This window comes from Peromyscus californicus, unplaced genomic scaffold (genome assembly GCF_007827085.1).
Source record: "Peromyscus californicus insignis strain IS unplaced genomic scaffold, ASM782708v3 Scaffold_9__1_contigs__length_137607984, whole genome shotgun sequence".
Classification (NCBI taxonomy): Eukaryota; Metazoa; Chordata; class Mammalia; order Rodentia; family Cricetidae; genus Peromyscus; species Peromyscus californicus.
Genome location: NW_026294617.1, coordinates 12,744,729 through 12,764,214, shown reverse-complemented (window position 1 = coordinate 12,764,214; position 19,486 = coordinate 12,744,729). Strand labels below are relative to the sequence as shown.

General features: G+C 44.3%; 1 protein-coding gene across 2 annotated transcripts in view; it reads left to right on the top strand.

Moving 5' to 3' along the window:
• Gnb4 (G protein subunit beta 4) overlaps window positions 1–19,486 on the top strand; it is a 234,267-nt gene that overhangs the window by 161,352 nt on the left and 53,429 nt on the right. Inside the window, exon 1 of one of the 2 annotated variants that reach the window (XM_052730258.1) lies at window positions 8,237–8,664. The exons of the other annotated variant lie outside the window; for it this stretch is intronic. The gene's annotated coding sequence lies outside the window, so the exon portion shown is untranslated. Of the gene's footprint in view, window positions 1–8,236; window positions 8,665–19,486 lie in introns of those variants that run through there. 2 annotated transcript variants of the gene reach the window in all.

Sequence of the window (19,486 nt, the reverse complement as noted above, 5' to 3'; positions counted from 1 at the left end):
GTAGATTGTGGGTGCAGAGGTACCGTTCCTCCAAATTAGCAGCAGTGGGCAGAAAAAGTGATAGGATGTTCCCTGCTGGGCATCGTAGCACATGCATGACTTTAATCCCAGTTCTTGGGGGAGGGGGGGGCGGGGAGACAATGAATTTCTGAGAGATCCAGGCCAGCCCAATCTACATAGTGAGTTCTAGAACTGCCAGGGCTATACAGAAGAGATCCTATTTCACAAAGCTAAAAGAAAGAAGAAAAAAGAAGTTATGCTCCCAGGGGTGAAGAGTTGGCTCAGTCTTAAAAGCATTGTTGCTTTACAGAGGCAAAATACTTATACACATAAAACAAAATAAATAAATGTTAAAAAAAATTTAAGTGTGCTCATAGTGATGGGATGTGGCTTAGTGGTAGAGGGAGAAAGGAAGGAAGGAAGGAAGGAAGGAAGGAAGGAAGGAAGGAAGGAAGGAAGGAAGGAAGGAAAGAAGGAAGGAAGGAAGGAAGTTAGTTTCAGCTAAGTGCAGAGCACTAATGCCTGTAATCCCAGCTACTTGAAAGGCTGAGTTGGAAAGATCTTGAATTCAAGGCTAGCCTGGGCTATGGAGTGAGTTCAAGGCTAGCCTGCTCTACATAAGGGAATTCTTTATTGTTTGTTGTTTTTTATAAGGATGTACTTCTTTTCTGGCTCAATATTGAAATCAGATGCAGTAATCAAGATTAACAACTAAATACTTGATTTTTTTAAATTCTCAATGATAGAAATAGCAAATATTCTTTATAAAAATTCAGTGAGCCGGGTGGTGGTGGCGCATGCCTTTAATCCCAGCACTTGGGAGGCAGAGGCAGGCGGATCTTTGTGAGTTCGAGACCAGCCTGGTCTACAGAGCAAGATCCAGGAAAGGCGCAAAGCTACACAGAGAAACCCTGTCTCGAAAAAAAAAAAAAAAAATTCAGTGAATATTCATGAATAAACTTCCCCACAACTTACAACTGAGTAATAGCTACTTTTAACATTTTACTAAATCTTTTCAGTTGTTTCCTATGAATAAACAGTTCTGTGTATAGTTGGGATCATACTTTACTTTTATCTGGTGACTTCACCTTTGTATTTAGCATATTGTGTGCTCTTCCACAATAAAGAAAAACAAGGTTTACATGGCTTTATATGATTTAACAATGTGGCCACACCACAATCTAGTTAACCATTTTATTACTGTGCTTATAATTTTTGTTGATGTAAATAAATACTGGCACATGTCACATTTGTATGCGTCAGTCTTTGAGTGAATATTCAGTCATTTATTAAGAATAGGTTCTTAGGGGATGGAGAGATGGCTCCAGAGAACCCAAATTTGGTTTCCTAGCACCCATGACAGGCAGCAGACAACTGCCTGTAACTCCAACTGGCTTCCAAGGGCACCCATACACACGTGGCATGTACTTACACAGACATATACACATATACATAAATAAAAATACATATTTAAGAAGTTCTTAGAATGGTGTTGTTTGGGAGTGGGGTGATGTGGTGAGGTGTGCATGCAAACATGTTTGCATGTATGCTTCTATGTCTGGGCAGGCATGAATGTTTACATGTGTGGGCACATGTGAGTACATGTATGTGTGCGTGTACCTGAATCTGATGCTGAGTATCTTCTTGGCTGCTCCATTTTCATTTATTGAGGCAGGGTCACTTGCTGAAACCCAAGTTTGCCAATTCCTGCTAGTTTAGATACCCAGCTTGCTCCTTGGGCACTGGGATTACAGGCGGTTGCCACAGCTGTCTGGATTTTACATGGTTCTGGAGACTCAACTTCTGGTCCTCACATCTGCCTAACAATCGCTTCTTTACTTCTCTATCTCTCCACCTCCTGAATTAGGCATGCTCAAGTTCTACAGAAAGGCCATAGTAATCAAACACCCATAGGAACAGAGAGTTCAGCTGTCGATAGTCTCACTTGCCCAGCCCTGCCTTCGTGTGTATACTGAGCATCTCCCCAAAGCCCACATGATTGAAGCCTGATCCTGGCTCAGAGCTCTTGGGACAATAACTATCAGGTGTTGGTGGGAGGTCTTTAGGTCATTGGTAGTAAGGTCTTGTAAAGAATTGTGGGATAGCTGGGTAGTGGTGGTGGTCCACGCCTTTAATCCCAGTCGGGAGACAGAGGTAGGGGGGTTCTGAGTTTGAGGCCAGCCTGGTATACAGAACAAGTTCCAGGACAGTCAGGGCTACACAGAGAAACTCTGTCTCGAAAAACCAAAAACAAAAAAAGATGCCCAGCATCATGTCAGACTGAACAGGACAAAGAGACCTACACGCAGCCCAGGCCAGTCCACCCTAGGCTCTACGGAAAAAACACGGACTTGCCCAGCGTCTTTTGGCACCCGGAGATGGGCACTATTATGGTGAGCAAATGTATGGTGTGGTATGGGAAAGAGATATAGACAGACAGAATGGTTCATGTCCCGTGGACAGGCATATCTGGAGAGGTGAAGGAGATGAGGAGCAGGCCGAGGTGAGTGGTTTGATTGCTACCCAGTGCCATGGTGATGTCTGGGCCTGGGCTGCTCCTGGGGCCCATGTCTGGGTTCATGGCTCTGATGCAGTCATGATCTGTGATGACGTCCATGGCTCTTGATACCACCGAAAGGCCAAGAGGATAGGGCTGAACAGAATTGGAGAATTGGTCCTGCCCCTCACCGGCTGAAGCACTCAGGAGAGAGGTTCCTACACCTCACCTGGGCAGCACAATAGAGCTGACCCTGTTTGCAGGGGCGTGGAGGAGCTGGCCCTGAGGGCGTGAGAATGGAGAGCTGGCTGTGCCCTTCTCATCTGCCATGTGGTGGCACGGGTGAGGAAAAGATAGATGCCCCACCCCCTGCCCTTACCGCCTCCAGCTGTGATGTAGCTGACTCTCCCCTTACCAGCTGTAGCACTTGGGAAAGTGGACCCTGCACCTTGTCTGAGCAGCATAGTCGATGGGGTCACCGGAGAGCCGGTCCTGAGAATGTGAGCATTGGAGATCTGGCTCCGCTCCTCATCTGCCATACAGTTGTGTTGGTGAGGGAGATGTGCCCTCCTCTCCCGCCCCTGCCCTTCGTCACCTGTGGCAGGTGGGAGAGCTGGCCCCGCTTCTCACTAACTGCAGCACTCAGGAGACTGGCCCCTGAGCTTGCCTGGGCAACACAGTAGAGCTGGCCTGGAAGGTCTGAATGTGGGAGAGCCGCCCCTGAGGGTGTGAAAGGAGATCTGGCCCTACCCCTTGCTCATCACTGCAAAGGGTGAACTAACCTGGGCAATGCTGGAGAGCTCACCCTGTGGAGAAGACTGGGCAACAGGGCCAGGCTCACCAATCCTACAACTTTCCAGGCCCAGAACCAGGGCTATGAGTTGGCCCAACACAACATCCACCCTGTCTATGATCTGCTGGAGCACGTGAAGGGACCGGTCCTGCAGACCCAAAGCTGCAGGATCTCCACAACACAGGGCAGCCAGCAACAGGATATCCAAGAGGAGTCCCAGTGAGGGCCCAGCATCAAGAGTGTAGCAGAAACCAGAGGCCTCGAACCAGACTTTGCAATGAACGCTTGCAACTAAATACATATGGATAAAAGGGCTTACTGCATGACTGACTGTATCACCCTACAGCTTCCATGACAAGAATTTCCTTTTTTTTTCTTTCTTTTTCTCTCTTAAATTTTTTATTTTATTAAATTTTTTGGGGGGTGGGGGAGGTTGCAAGGACAGAGGGTGGACACAAAGGGATGGGGAAATGAATGGGATCAACATGCATGATGTGAAAGACAAGAAGAATAAATAAAAAGAAAGTAAAAAAGAAAGAAAGAAAGAAAAGAATCATGGGGTTCCAGTTTAGTCCTCTTTCCCTTTATCTGCTTCCCAGACACGAAGTTTTACTCCAAACTGTGCTTCTGCCATGGTGGGCTGCCTCACGCCTGGCCTGAGAGCAACGAGGTCAACTGATCATAAACCAGGGCCTTGGAAACTGTGAGCGAAGACCAGCCTTCTGTTCCAAACATGATTGCTGGAAGGTTTTGGTTAGAGCGAGGGGAAGCTGGCTACCACAATGTCGCAGCAGTTTCTTTTCTGAGGCTGGATTAACAGCAAATGTTGTTTACAGGGGCCAGGCAGGGAACTTTTGTTGTAGTTCCTTGGTCTTAGCAAGACGCAGAAGACACCATCCCTTTTGGAACTGCTTTATATTCGTATGTTTTTACATTATCCAAAACCTGCTAGACCACATTATTACTAGACACTGAAAAACATCAAATATGTAAGATTAGGGGAGAAGGGGGTGGAGGGTGGTTTCAAGATCTTGGATCTTCATGGTAAAAACCTCTCTCTCTCTCTTTTCTCCCTCAATACTATGCCTTGTGCATTTTAACACATTTCTTTTTGTGTCAGTACAAAATAATCTTAGATGATAAATCTATAACTAGTAGTTCAGACCTTTTTGATTTTTGTTCAATTAAATATTTCTTTTGGGCTATGGGATGGCACAGCAGATGGGAACACTTGCTGCCAAGTCTGATGGCCTAAGTTTGATCTTTGGAACTCATACGATAGAAGGAGAGGACAGACTCCCAGAAGCTGTCCTCTGACCTCCATATGTGTGCTGTGGCGTGTGCACACCCACACACGTACACACGCACACACGCACACACGCACACACACACATAAAAATGAATGTAATAATAATAAATACTTTATTTGCCTTTTTTCATATTTGTATTCTTTCATATTAGTTTTACTTTTCCACCTTTATTAATGTATAACTGATTAATAAAATTTCATGTATTTAAGGTACATCAAGTTATGATTTGACATATATATATATATATATAGAGAGAGAGAGAGAGAGAGTGAAAAAATGAACCAATCTAGTTAATACATCTATTCCGTGTGTATGTGTTAATAAAGTTTGCTGAGATTAGATCTGCAATAGTCCTTCTTTTCATCTATACACACACAGATATAAACACACACACACACACACACACACACACACACACACACACACTGAGGCAGGTTCTCTCTTGAACTCAGGGTTCCTGGATTCAGCTGGTCTAGATAGCCAACTTGCTCTGCAGATCTTGAATCTCCTCATCTTGAGTGCTGGGGTTACAAATGGGTTGCCAGTCACATCTGGCATTTATATGGGTGCTGAGGATCTGCACTGTGGTCCTCACGCTTGTGCAGCCAATACTTTACCCGCAGAGTCATATTCCCAGCCCCAGGAATCCACAACTTCCCACAGAAGTAGTAAAGGAAGTCCAGACACACAGGTGACAGCTCCAAACCTACACAGTTCCCAAATGACAGAGGCAGAATTCAAACTTCTGCTTTTCTAGTCTTGTTCTCCATGTTTTTTCAAACATATTATTCTTATTATCCTCAGACTTAGGACATAAAACAAACGCAGATTATTGTAATTCCAGCTAAAGCTGACAGCCGTGACATCTCTACTCTGTTGGGAGAATTGACGCTCTAAAGAGACACTTGTGGCCCCCTTCAGCTCTCAGAATTTTGAAACAGTAGACTCCAAAGAATCAAAAACTTCCCAGGAACCTCATGCTAAAGGAAGGAAAAAGCTGAAGCCTGGTGCCAGTCACAGGAGAGCTTGCCTCCCAAGAAGAGACTTCACATAGTTCTGGGAAACACTTTTCAGGGCCTAAGATGAGGATGGGTGACTGATGGGTAAGACCACGTCTTTGACAGGGTCTGCTTACTTGTACATACCTCATGACCTCATTTCAAACCTAAACCTCATGTCAGTGTCCAAAGTTGGCTCTGGGATGGTGGGAATGTCTCCGGGCCTCTGCATTTGCTCCTCCTCCTTATGTGGCCACACTGAATAAATCCCTTTCCCTTGCTTTTCACTGTTTCTGGTCTCTTTAATTGGCATGTTGGGAATGGGTGGTCAAACCTTGCTTGTGAGAACTGGTAGGGCCAGACTTTGATCCTAAAAACTCAAGGAATAGTGACATCTGTGTAGAAGAGACAAGAAAAGTGCTGCCGCGGTCCGAAGCAAGATGTGTCTTTGCGGACTAGATTTGAGACACTATTGTTTGTGAGGACAAAATGAATGGGAAACCCAGCAGAGCTTCCCAGAGGGAGCAGAGAGACTTTCAGTGGAATATACTTCTGTACTAGAGCCAGAAAGGGCGGATTGAGACCAGATCACAGATGCTCTGTGTGCTAGGTAGCGCAGGAGTGTGGGAGTCAAGAAACCACTACAGGAAATCATAGGTTCTTCCTAGTGCAGCAGAAACTCTCAGAATTCTACAAGCATGACCCTAAGGAGGACTCCTAGTAATGGAGGATACAGAGACTGAACCAGGCAAGACTTCCAGTGGTGGGACTGGGACACCAACCCAGACACAAAACCTTTGACCTAAAATCTGTCCTGCCTGCAAGATGCTCTGGGGTAATGGAGGTGCAGAACCTATGGGAATGACCAACCAATGACTGGTCTAATTTGAGGCCTCTATGACAGGGAGTCCATGCTCAATACTGCCTGGATGACCAGGAACCAGAGGCTAGTTAGCCCAGAGACATAGGATAGAAAAAAAAGTCAATGAAATGATTCCTAATGATATTCTGCTATACTCATAGATCGGTGCCTAGCCCAGTTGTCATCAGAGAGGCTTCCTCTGGCAGCCGATGGGTGTAGACGTGGAGACCCACAGCCAGAACAATAGGTGGAGAAAGAATCCAAATTGGAGATCTCCATTGGGTCCCTCCACTTGGAGCTCGGGGAGCCCCACAGGAGAGGGAGAAAAAAGATTGTAGGAGCCAGAGGAGTGAAGGACACCAGGAGAACATGACCCACAGAATCAACTAAGCAGGGCTCACAGGGGCTCATAGAGACTGAAGCAGCAATCACAGAGCCTGCACGGGTCTGTGCTAGGTCCTCTGCAAATATGTTATGGATGTTAGCTTGGTGTTCTTGTGGGACTCCTAACAGTGGGGTGTCTCTGACTCTTTTGCCTGCTCTGGGGACCCTTTTCCTCCTACTGGGTTGCCTTGTCCAGACTTGATATGAGGGTTTGTGCCTAGTCTTATTGTAACTTGTTAAGCTGAATTCAGTTGATATCCCTGGGAGGCCTGTTCTTTTCTGAAGGAAAATGGAAGAGGAGTGAATCTGGGGGAGAGGGGAGATGGAGAGGAACTGGGAGGAGTGGAGGGAGGGGAAATTGCTGTCAGGATGTATTGTGTGAGAAAAGAATTTAAAAAAGAGGGAGAGAAAGTCGTGATTATATCAAATGATTGTTACAAGTCATGAAAGTTTATAAATGTTTATTCATCTCTTATATGATGGCCTCTTATAAACTCTAAGTATTAGAACTCCCTCCCCTCCAAATTATAGGTCCTTAGCCCAGTAGTGACTTCATCAAAACTGAATTGTAGAAAAATAATTTTAACCATAGTGTGTCATATGGACTAGGGCAGGGAATGTCTGAGAGTTTACCAGATGCCAGAGAGATGCAAAGGTGGGTCAGTAAAGCCTATGCTCCCCATTATCACACAATGAGCTCTCCTTTTTAAATATACAATTGTGCAAATAACTTCAATAGAAGGAAGAATTTGATGTCATCAAAATGTATAAAGTGGTAAAGTAATTGAAGATTTGGATAAAAACAATCTGGGTTTTATTTGGCATAGGATAGATTTATTAGGCAACCATTGTCAATGTGAAAAATTAAAGCTAAGTCCGGTTTCATGGAAAACAAATCTGGAACATTTACAATTTTCCTGAAATTTGTATTTCAACACATGTGTGAGCCCAAAGAATGAGTTCCCTGTTCTTCACCAAAGCCATTCCTTACAAATAATAACACCTAAATCCATTTATAAAATAGTACATCATGTAACCTAGCATAGTGGTGCATGCAATGAATCCTAGCGCTGGGGTGACAGATGCAGGCAGATTTCTGTGAGTTCCTGGCTAACCGGGGCTGTACAGTGAGAACCTGTCTTAAATAATAATGAGAATAATACATGCAGGAATGCAAAAAGGCAAGTTCAACAGTTTGGTTTTTAAAATGAAAGAAAGAAGAACGCTCTACAGTAAGTTTTATTTTTAGAGTTACTGCGTTTTCAGCCAAACAGAGCTGAGGCAGTTACTTATTAGATGACAAGAGCTTTTTGTTTCCTCCTTCAAGTCTCTTCTGAGTTAATACATCTCTGACTCAGTGTCACTTAAACAGGAACCTGCTTGCAGGGACTTGTGCAGCTGCCGCAGGCTTAGTCTCTGTGAAAAAGATCTTATCCCATTGTGCTGCAAGGGTAAAAATGTAAAGGCTAGTTAATTGAATTCTGGGTTTAATTACAAATAAATCAGATTTTATTAAGATTGCTAAGGAGACCAGGTTTGTCTTGGAAGAAAAATATAATTAAAGAAGAGAGGTGATCTGCTCTTTATTTGAAAAATTACAAATTTCGGAAATATGGATTCATTTGCAATGGAGTGCATGCAATTCTCAGAGAAGATGGAGCATGGCAGGCCCGTCAAGAAGCACCACAATGTGGAACACAGGAGGAACCATTCCAATTCAAAGCTTCTAAGCTAGGAAATCCGTCCACAGCAGGGACAAGAGCTCAGGACTGTTCCAGTGACAGCTAAACAAGATAACTGAATACGAGCTAGAGAGCAGGGTAAGTAAAAGAGCAAGAGAGTGAGGTTGGGGGAGACTGAGAAACCCAGAGTGAAAACAGTTATATTACTATCGGGGTGTAGGCTCCTGAGAGCTGTGATACATGGTCGAGAAAGTTCCGGGTCCACAGATCAGCTCCACCATTGGTTAGTGGGTGGTATGGGCAGGGAAGTCTGGTGTGCTGTTTGGTTGCTAACAAGCTTCAGCTTATCAAGCACACTCCTCCTAGGCTGCACAATTAACTTGGGAAGGTTGAATGAAGATGTGTGGTTAGGAAGGGAAAGGGGGTGAAGAACCCCGGGGTTCTGTCTCAGACCTTGAGCATGGTGTGCAAGTTCTGTGAGCCCTGACTCTCTTCCTTTGTATGCTAGGGATAATAAAATCCCCTTATGAATCCGCTGAAGACCATCACTAAGACCCTTGCTTTTATATACTTATAAACATATTTTAAATGTTGAACAGCTTGAAGGAGGGATTCCGAAACAAGAACTTTGTTTAATTTTACACTGTTGTACAATATTATTTTAACTCAGCAAAGGTGTGTTACATTTGTTTATGCTGCAGAGTATTACTTTAACTGTGTAAAGGTGTGTTACTTTTGTTTCTGCTGCATTTGTTTAATGATGTAGGATGTTTAGTTATGTAAAGACATTTTGCATGTGTTTTCACCTTGCCTGCCTAAGGTACCTGATTGGTCTAATAACAAGCTGAATGGCCAATAGCTAAGCAGAGAAAGAATAGGTGGGGCTGGCAGGCAAAAAGAATAAATAGGAGAAATCTAAGCTCGAGAAAGGAGAAAAAAACAAGAGAAGGAGAGAATGAGGGAGACGCCCGGGGTAAGAAGCCAGGCAGATGTCAACCAGTCAACCAGACATAGAGAAGCAGTGAAACAAGATATACAGAAGGAAAGTAAAAAGCCCCGAGGTCACAGGTAAATAAAGAGAAACAGGTTAATTGAGTTAAAAGAGCTATCCAGAAACATGCCTAAGCTAGGCCAAGCATATATAACTAATAATAAGTCTGTGTCATGATTTGGGATCTGGTTAGTGGCCTAAAAGAAAAAGCCTGGTACATTAGACTTCATCAGATTCTCTCTGTGCAGTGGACAGTGGTTAACACAAAAACTCATACATCATCAAGTGCAGAGAGCCAGTAACTGTAGAGTATTGTTGTGTAACAAAACTTTTCCTGGGAAATGCTACACACAGGTCTATTCACTCCAGAGAGGGAGCCCAAGGCAGACCAAATATGTATACCACCAAAACCCAACTTGGTGAACTAATGAGTTTTATTTGGGATATTACAGGAATATGAGTTAGGGGTTACTTACAGAAGCAGAAATCACTCAAGGTCAGCTGCATTCCAAAGCCCATCCCAGCATGGGTGAGAGCTCACAAAATCTGGGAACCTGGAGCACACTGCACAGCCTGCAGGCAGCTCCATGGGTTGAAGAGTGCCCTTTTCCAGGTGCCTCAATTGGTCTAACCCTCTTCTAAGAAGTTTAGCTGGTTTGTGATTCTTCCAGGCAGCTAGTCTGGTCTTAGAGTATTTTGCAGCTTGGCTTGTCTGGGAGTGACAGCATCCTTTATTGCTTTCTCTGGGAGGGAGGGGCCTAGTGAATCTGGTCAGTTTCAGGAACTTCCTGAAACTACTTTGGGGCCATTTACTTTCTGCCTTAAGGAGCTTTTGCTGGGAGATGGAATGTTTCAGTCTTGAAGGAAACCACTACCCAAGTGTTCAGCCTCAAATGGGAAACCTGTATCATACCTTCTTCCCCAAGGCTTAAAGGCTGTCGTGAAAGAGGGTCCAGAATAAGAGCCAGAGACTGGGGAGGACTGAACTGAAAGTGTCTTCTGGACATGATGGGACTGTTGTCCTCATGAACTCAGAGAAGCTGTGGCTGTTTGCACAAGACCTGCAGGAGACCAAGCCTGTCAAAACTCTAGCATGGAGAGGGAACAGGCTCATGAGTCACCATCCCTAACTGAAGGGCTGATGACAGTTAATGGTTTCTGGTAGGAGGGAGAGCCAGTTTTGTTTAAGAGTATGGCCCCTAGTAGGTCAATCATGCTCCAGGGGATGGCCCCACACCCATGTATATATGGACAGTACTAGTTGGACTCAATGGGCTATTTAAAAAAAGAAAGAAGATATAAAGTTGTGGTAGGATATGAAGATGGATCTGGGAAGAAGTAGGGGGAGGAGTGGAAGTGAATATGGTCGAAATGCATTGTATGCATATATTAAATTTTCAGAGAATTAATAAAAATAGTATTTTAAAAATAGTAAATTTTTTAAAGAATTCTGCTTAAAATAAGATTGCTTCTTAATTCTTTCCTGTTCTAGAGTATTTTAGATACTTGTGTTTTGGTATTTGGCTATAATAATTGATCCCTCCCTCTTTAAAGAAAAGAGAAAGCAATTACCATTTAATCTATTATTACCTTGTTAATACTGTGGATCAGAGTCTCAGGGCTGGGCTTCCCAAGGAGCACTTAGAATCAGGAGACAGGGCCACCCATTAAAGCACTTTGGATGCATGAGAACAGGGATCACTGCTCCTGGGGAGAGTGAATTCTTTCAAAGGCTTCTTTAGCTGTTGTCATTTGGATGGGCTGCCTGACTCTTCTCACATCATAGAATGGACTGAAAGCTTCACAGGTAGACCAGTTCTCTGTGTTAGCTCGGAGTGACGCAATGCATAAAAACCATGACAAGTCTTTCAACTTTTACCCCTGCTTGACTACCTCACTAACTGGGATAAGATCCTGTCCCTACAACATTCAGACAAAACCAAGTGGGTTGTTTTTGTTGTTGTTGTTGTTGTTATTGGTGTTGTTTTTCATCTTCATTGTCCCTAAATAGCGCTGAGGTTACATTTTTGTCTGTGAACATGTTAAATACTCACAGATGAATGAATGTATGAATGTACTCCTGGGGACATTCCCTTAGTCTTCACTCATTCACTGACCCACTTATCAAAAAAAAACCTTGATTGCTGCAAATGCTGTGGTAAGACTGATAAATGTTTAAGAAAGGAGTAAGCCCCCAACACTGCAATTTTGGCAGCAAAGAATCATAAAATTATAAATGTAGGCCATACAAGAATATTATACTCAGGCACTAAAAGGGGCATAACAAGGTGGAGAGCTTTTCAGACATCATTTCATGTCACTTGGGCATTTTACAGTTTAAATGGACTTTTGGAAACATAGTTTAGATGTCATGTTAGTTACTTTTCTGTTGCTCTGATGGAATAGACCAACACAAAACAGCTTAAGAGTGAAGGGCCTTATTTTGGCTTATAGTTCCAAAGGGATACAGTCCATCGTGGAAAGAAGGTCTTGCAGAAGCAGCAAGCTGGCTGGTCACATTGCCTCTACACACAGGAAGCAGAGAGAAGTGGGGCCAGGCTATAAAACCAGATGGGCTTCCTCTATCAATACTCCATCTCCTAAAGGTTCCACAGTCTCCCAAACAACACTACCAGCTGGGACCAAACACGCAAACACAGCAACTTGTGGGAACATTTCATATTCAAAGCACAACAGATCTCCTGGTCCATCTAGAGAAGATGGATAAGAAGTCTAAACTCGACATCTTTTCTGTTAAATACCTTTTAGGGGTAAAATGGAACATTCAAAATCGTTCTTTTTTTTTTTTTTTTAAGTCTGGCTGTCTTATTATTTATTTTCCTGTGTGTGTGTGTGTGTGTGTGTGTGTGTGTGTGTGTGTGTGTGTGTGTGCACCTGCATGAGTTCATTTATATAATATGTATGCAGCCTTTGGAGGCCCAAAGAAACCCTCCAAGAACTGCACGTGGTTGGGAAGCACCATGTGGTGCTGGGAATCAAACTGAGGTCCTCTGTGAGAGTGGCCAGTGCGGTTAACTGTTCAAGCCATCTTTCCAGTCCTCCAATCATTATTTTAGAGTTGGGTTCTAAAGAACATGTTTGGTAATTTTTGTTGTTTGATATGAAGAATGGTGTTTCTACCAACAAATAAAAGCAGCTGTTCCACAGAACCCCTTTTCAGCCTCTCTTGCCTCTTAAGTGCAGTCCAAAGCAAAGTTTCCATTAGGAAATTATTCCTGCTATTTGATTATGCCTCCTCAGCTTTCGTTGCTGGAGGGAAGTGACACATTGATGACAGCTATCAGAGCTCTTTCTGCTTTATTGGAAAATTACTTGAAAAATTACCATATCATTAAGTTCTTAAAAAGTTTCAAAACCCTCTCACAGAGCTGCTAAGGCAGGCAGAGAGCTTTTCCCAGAGCTTTACTCTGTCGGTAACTGGGTAAAGCAGGTTGGCTTGGGAAGTCCCTCCAGAAGACGTGGTGCTGAATGGCCAGTGGAACCCTCCCTCTCAGCATCCTCATCCTAAGGGAGGAGTCTAGCGGAATCATTGGGAACGATGGTGATTTCTGCTAGCAAAGTAGACTTGTTTCCCAGCCGGCTACTACCTGGTGCAGTGCTTACCACCTGCCCACCAGGGCAGGGCACATTCACAGCCTGGGGACAAATGTCTACGATAAACTGAGTGTTTCATAGTGGCCTTCTGGGTACACTGGGGCAGGAATAGTGTTAAGTTTTTAAACCTTGAGAGTGCTGGGAGGAAGGACATAGGAGTCAGTTTGGGGAATGGTATCATCAAGAACAGAAAGTCGACCCTCCGAAGAGCAAAGGGACCAGGTGGGGCGGGAAGCCGAGGCGGGAAGTGCCGCCAAGATCGGGAAGGAGGACTGGGGAGCGATGCTACAGTGCCTTGCCGAGCACACACACGGAGTTCAGTAGATGTTTGGAAAACCTTTATTGTGTTTGAGTGTGAAATCAACCCCCCAGGCTCGTGCGTCTGAACCCTTGGCCCCCAGAGGGCAGTGCTGCCTTAGAACGTGCTGGAACATTTAGGAGGTGGAGACTCACTGGAGCCCAGCCTCGAGGTTTTATAGCTGGGACCCACTTCCGGCCCACTCTCTGTTTCCTGCCTATAGACAGACTGTGACCAATTGCCTCATCCTTCCAACATGCCTTCTCTAGTAAGATGGATTGTATCCCCTCTGACTGGGAACCAGAGGAAACTCTTCCTCCCTGAAGTTGTTATAGGTATTTTGGCAGGACAAAGAAAAAAGTAACTAATATAACATTGTAGGTTCTGTGAGCCAAAAAGGGATACAATCAATGTCGTGATTTAGGAAAATTAACTAGAAAGGGGTCTAGCGGTGGGGTTGGGGCAGGGAAAGAAGAGGCTATAGCATGCACCCATAATGCTAAAGGAAATACACAGACAAATCATTCATTCATTCGCCAAACTCATACATATATGTACTGGCTAGTTTATGTCAAGTCGACAGAAGCTAGAGTCATAAGAGAGGAAGGAGGCTCAATTAAGAAAATGTCTCCCTAAGATCTGGCTATAGGCAACCTTGTAGGGCATTTTCTTAATTGGTGATGCGTTGGGAGGGCCCAACCCATTGTGGGTGGTGCCATCCCTGGGCTGGTGGTCCTGGGTTCTATAAAAAGTCAGACTGGGGGCTGGAGAGATGGCTCAGAGGTTAAGAGCACTGGCTGTTCTTCCAGAGGTCCTGAGTTCAATTCCCAGCAACCACATGGTGGCTCACAACCATCTACAATGAGATATGGTGCCCTCTTCTGTCCTGCAGGCTGAACATTCACTGTATACATGATAAATAAATAAAATCTTAAAAAAAAAAAAAAAGATGAATGGAGTAAAGGAGATGGGGACACACAGGCCCCAGGTTGTCATTTAAAAAAAAAAAAAAAAATGTCAGACTGAGCAAGTCATGGAGAGCAAGCCAGTGAGCAGCACTCCTCCATGGCCTCTGCATCAGCTCCTGCCTCCAGGTTCCTGCCCTGCCTGAGTTCCTGCCCTCACTGCTTTTGATGATGAACTGTTATACGGAACTGTAAGTGAAACAAACTCCATTTGTCCCAAGTTGCTTTTAGTTCATGGTGTTTTGTCACAACAATAGTAACCTTAACTAAGACAATATCAAACACTATACATTATTGCTCAGTAATAAAAATGAACCAATAGATAAAGCCCTGAAGACACCACTCTCTTTGGACACAGGACATAGAGGAAACAACCTCAAACTGACCAGGAAACTCTTTGCTTGCTGTCTAGATTATAGAGCCAGAGGTGCTGTGGAGGCTGCTGGGAGAGAAAAACATCAGTGGACTTAATATAACAACATGTGTCCACTGGTGCAATAGCAGCATGATGGTTTCTGGTCGGATATGAGACATGTTCTGCAGGAGGGATTTCATGCTTGGTACTGTAAACCTGGTTAAAAGCTCGTGACTGGGAAACCGTAAGTCCTAAGGCAGTAACCTACTGTTGCTGTGTTGCTAAATGGTAATGCGAGACAAACGCATCCTAAATGTTTGTGTTTATGCCTATGGATTTGTGTCGCTCTCAACTTGGTCAGAGATGCCTCATTTTGCAGTGGGTAGTAGTTAAATGTAGAGACGCATCCCTGGTAAAGTGTCACCAGTGCTCAGTTGTGGATGGGTCATCGCTATCAACCTTGCCCTAGAGGTTGGTGAAAAAATTTAAGAACTGATGGATGTGGAGAAGAGCTACGAAATGAAGGCTCTGGTCACAGCAATGGCTAACGCACATATCAACTCACAGCAGCTGTAGTTACCTGCACAATTTCAAACCAGTCAATATTTCAAAAATTTGTGAAGTAGGGTCTGTAGCTAGAGTTTTCCTGCCTGGCCCACGGTCAGGATAAATCTCTCTCACTCGCCAGTCCCACAGCCGCTCAGACCCAACTGAGTAAACACACAGAGACTTACATTGCTTACAAACTGTACGACTGCAGCAGGTGTCTTGTTATCTAGTTCTTATATCTTAAATTAACCCATTTCTATAAATCTATACCTTGCCATGTGGCTGGTGGCTTACCGGTACTTTACACGTTGCTTGTCATGGTGGCGGCTGGCAGCATCTCCTCTTCTCTGCCTTCCCTTTCCCAGAATTCTCCCCACTCCTTGTCCCACCTATACTTCCTGCCTGGCTACTGGCTAATCATGTTTTATTTATTAACCAATCAGAGAAACACATTTAACATACAGAACATCCCACAGCAGAAGGTCGACCAGGCCCTATCCCTACAGGAGGAACTATTGGCAGTTGGTGGCTGCTGAGGGAGGGAACATCACTCACCTCTAGGGACGTGGTAGGTTGTTCCTGGACCAATTGGTGGTCATAACCCCATGTGTATATGGGCAGCACTAACTGGATTCAGTGTTATTAATAACAATAGAAAAAGAAGACATGGTTGGGGCTGGAGAGATGGCTCAGTGGTTGAGAACAAGTACTACTCTCCCAGAGAACCCAAGTTCAATTCTCAGCATCCACATCAGGTGACTCACATCCACCTGTAACTCCAACTCTCGAGGATCTAATGTCTCTGGCCTTCATGGACACTCACACTCATGTGCACATATGCACATACACACATACACACGCTTAGAAATAAAATAAATACTATAAAAAAGAAAAAGAGGACATCAAGTCGAGAAAGACACAGGGTATGACACTAAGGGAAATTGGAAGGAGGTAGTGATGGCTGGATATGAGCAAAATATATTGTATAAATATAAGGAACTTTCTAGGAATAAAAAATATTATTCTTAAATGAATGAACCAATATTCTATGTTAAATGAATAAAGCTAGTCTCAAAGCCTATACACCATGAGAGTCTACTTATATGATATTCTCAAGAAGTCATGACCTTATTGGTCATGGTGGTGGTACATGCCTGTAACCCCAGTATTCAATAGGTGGAGTTAGGGGGTCATTATTTCTAGGCCAGTCTTGGTTACATAGAGAGACGCTTATGTTGTGGGGGGAAAATAAAACAAGATAGATCCATAGGGATTGAGGACAATCAATGATCACTAGGGATGAGGGGACAAGGAAAGTGAATTTACTTGGGATGGCACTGCACTTATCATGGTTATAATGGCGGTCCCTTAAATCTGTGCAAGAATTTAAAATCATAGTACTATACACCAAAAGGTCACCTTTACAATATAATTTTAAAAATACAAATTAAAGAAGCAGTTAGCCATATGTAATTGCACATGCCTGTAAACCTAGTACTCTAGAGGCAGAGATAGACAGCTATCTGTCTATCAAGGCCAGCCTTGTCTACATAGTGAGACACTACCTTTAAAAATAACATTAGTAACTGGACATGTTTGGAGGCTCATGCCTGTAATCCCAGCATTTGTGAGGCTGAAGGAGGAAGACAACCATGAGTTTGAGGCCAGCCTGGGCTATAGGATGAGATACTATCTGCCCTGCTTTCTGTTGCTGTGATAATACACCATGACCAAGGCAATTTACAGAAGGGTGTATTTGGGACTTACGGCTCCAGAAGGATAGGAGTCGTTACCATCCTGGTGGGGAAGCATGGCAGCTAGAGCGGCAGCTGGGACTCACCTCTCAAACCACAAACAGGAAGCAGAGATTGTGAACTGGAAATGTCACATGGCTTTTGAGATTTCAAAAACCACCCCAATTGTAGGGAAAAGGGGCCAGCCAAAGAAACACACCCTGGCCATGGAACCAGAACCAAAGAAACACACTTTGGCCCTAGAACCAGATCCAGTGGAAGAAATACACCCTGGTCCTAAGATTAGAGCCAAAAAGCTAAAAAGGGCCAGTGAAAGAAACACAGGTTGGCCCTGAAGTCAGAGCCAACTCTGCCCCTGACCAACAAAACCAACCAGTCCCTGAGCAGGAAAATTAACCAATCCCTAAGCAGAAAGTCTTCTCTGGAGAAACACTGTCCCTAAGAAGCCCTATATAAACCCCTTTGCCTGTTCAGTTGTGGGCTGTCCTTTCCCACCCTGGCAAAGGCAGCCACTCTCCTGGATGCCTTATTCCCAAATGAACCTCTTTCTCAAAAGAGCCTTGGGTGAAGATCTTCATTCACTGGTGCAGAACAGAAGAACCTTGCTGAGACATCCCTTAGGGGACTGAACAGGGAAAGCCTTGCTGAGACAGACTTTCCCGTAGCAGGGCTGAGCAGGAAAAAGTAACAAGTTTTCGCCAGAGCCCAGAGGGGATTGCTACACTTCTTCACCGGTTTCCCCTTTAGCAGAGTGAAGCAGAAGAAGCAACATCTTGGGCCGGAGAGAAGAAGCGGAGCTCTGCTGGGAAGCCCTTAAGTGGGGAGCGGGGAAGCAAAGCTCAGCTGTAATGGTTCTCTAGGAAAGGAGCAGGATTCCTATATCCTGCGGGGAGACCATCCCCCACTGCACCCCAGCTTCAGGTGTGGCCTGACTTCCCAACAAGTCAGGATACCTTGTTCTCCAGGGCTAAGCTGTCCTATGGCAGCTCCAGGTGTAGCCTGGCTTCCTGACAAGTCAGGCTACCTTTCCTTCCATGTAACACTCACACCAATGACATACTTTCTTCAGCAAGGCCGTGCCTCCCAAGCCTTCCCAAACAGCACCACAAACTGGGACCAAGTGGTATGCAAATGAATATAGAGGAACATTTGTTCAAACCACCATAATGACCAAAAGCAACTCGGGGAGCAAAGAGTTTATTTTAGCTTACAGTTGTAGTTCATCATGAAGAAAAGTAAGGGCAGGAACTGAAGCAGAGGCCACGGAAGAATGCTGCTTACTGGCTTGCTCCCAAAGGCTTGTTTGCTGTCTTACACAACTCAGTACCACCTCCCGACGAGTGGCGCTGATCCCAGTGAGCTGGGCCTTCCCACATCAATCATTAATCAAGAAAATGTCCTCAGACTTGTCTACAGCTATTCTGATGGAAACATTTTATCAACTGAGGTTCCTCTTCCCAGATAACTGTAGTTTGCATCAGGTTGACAAAGAACCTGTAGTGGGAGGTCCCACAGAGCATAGCTTCTGGCTTGGAATCCGGACTGTTAGCACCTAGGCTTTGAACTGCCTTGTGTGATGTCATCTTTTGTTACTGACACCTTTTGTTGAAGTGTCTGAACCTTAGTTGAGTTCTTCCTGAAGGGTTTAAGGCCTTTACAAAACTTGGTGATGAGAGGGCTTGGAAAACCATGAGGTCTGGTGACTGAGAATTGCTCAGGCCTTTGGTTCCTTCAAGACTCCAGATAAGAGGTTTTGGGTTGTGGAAACTGACTTGCTAAGGTGTAAATTGTGTAACAATAAAAAAGGCCTTATGTGAGGCAATGGGCAGTAAGTTCACCAGAAGCTGGCTCCCCTTGGTGCTTTGCTAAGCCAAAATTCACCCTGGAGTGACCCTAATTCTTCCACTGACCCTCACAAAACAGACAACTGACAAAAACCTACCAGGACACTCACCCAAAACCAACTTAGGGAGGAAAGAGTTTACTTCATCTTATATCTTCTAGGTGACAATTTATCATTAGGGAAGTCAGGGCAGGAACTAGAGGCAGGAACCGGAACACAGGAACTGAATTAGAGACCATGAAGGAAGCTATTTACTGTTTCACTGACCATGGCTAGCTCTGTTTGTTTCTTTTATGCCTCAAGACCACCCTGCCCAGGCATGGCACCGCCCACAGTGGGCTGGGCCCTCACACATCAATCATTAATCAAGCAAATGCCTTCCAGACTTCTCCATGGCCAAGCTGATGGATTCTTCAATTGAGGTTCCTTTTTTTCAGGCTTCTTTAGTTGTTAAATAAGTAAGGAAAAATGAGACATTTTCTACTGTTTGGAAGATATGACAGAACATATTATCACAAATAAAGCTTGCCCGAAGTGGAAGAAAGGAAAGGAAAGATAAAATCTTAGGTTATGAAATTGAGAGTTGGCAG